Here is a 775-nt window from a genome sequence, read left to right as displayed (position 1 = left end):
CTCCCTTCTACAAACTGGCGTGTGGGCTCCCCCTCGAGGACCGCGTGGACAGCCCAGGGGCGCTGCCAGCCGGTGGACACGCTCACCTGGAGCGCTGTGACCCGTGGCGCTTCCCACCTGCACGAGGAGGACAGAGACCTGAGCATTAGCAGTGCGACAACCACAGCCGGGTGGGCGGGAACCCGTGGATGGAGCGGGACCCAGTGCCCACGGCGCCTGGAGAGGGCTTTGCGGACGTGCACTGGACGAGGCCACCATCCCGTTTCTCCATCCTGGAGAAAGGCAGCTTCTGGAAAGCTCCGTGCCCAGATGCCACCTGCACAGGTCAGGTGTCGGGGTGGCAGGGCAGTGCTGACATTGGTGCCGATATGTGTCCCCACCTCGTCTCCCACCGGACTTCCTCCTGTCTCTCAAGTGCTCGGCCTCAAAGCTGGTGAGAAAATGCAGGTTCAAGCAGGAAGGAGGGGTCTGAGCGGGAAGGAGAGGCCAGGGTAGGAAGGAGAGGCGGGAGCAGGAAGTTGAGGCCGGGGCAGGAAGTTGAGGCCGGGGCAGGAAGGAGAGGCCGGGGCAGGAAGGAGAGGCCCATGCTGACCAGCTGCAGGGACGTGCATGCCAGCTCCACTGCTGGGTCTAGTCTTCTGACTCATCCCGGATGCTGCCAGACCGTTGGATTCGTGGGTCCTGAGCTCCGATGGGAGAGGTGCGTGATTGATTATTCTGGTCGCGGCCCCCACGGCCTGGTGGCTCACGGCTCCCTTGTTTCACAGCCCTGTGG

At 64.1% G+C, this 775-nt stretch overlaps 1 long non-coding RNA gene across 1 annotated transcript in view; it reads left to right on the top strand.

Annotated features, from left to right (window-relative positions):
- The first annotated feature begins 547 nt into the window (after positions 1 to 547).
- LOC103674016 overlaps positions 548 to 775 on the top strand; it is a 4,788-nt gene continuing 4,560 nt past the window's right edge. The window contains exon 1 of the long non-coding RNA XR_571525.2: positions 548 to 700. This is a non-coding gene — a long non-coding RNA (uncharacterized LOC103674016). The remainder of the gene's footprint in view (positions 701 to 775) is intronic.

This window comes from Ursus maritimus, unplaced genomic scaffold, assembly GCF_017311325.1.
Source record: "Ursus maritimus isolate PB19 unplaced genomic scaffold, ASM1731132v1 scaffold_21, whole genome shotgun sequence".
Taxonomy (NCBI): domain Eukaryota; kingdom Metazoa; phylum Chordata; class Mammalia; order Carnivora; family Ursidae; genus Ursus; species Ursus maritimus.
Note: the sequence above shows the minus strand (reverse complement) of the source record. Positions and strands in the feature narration are given on the sequence as shown.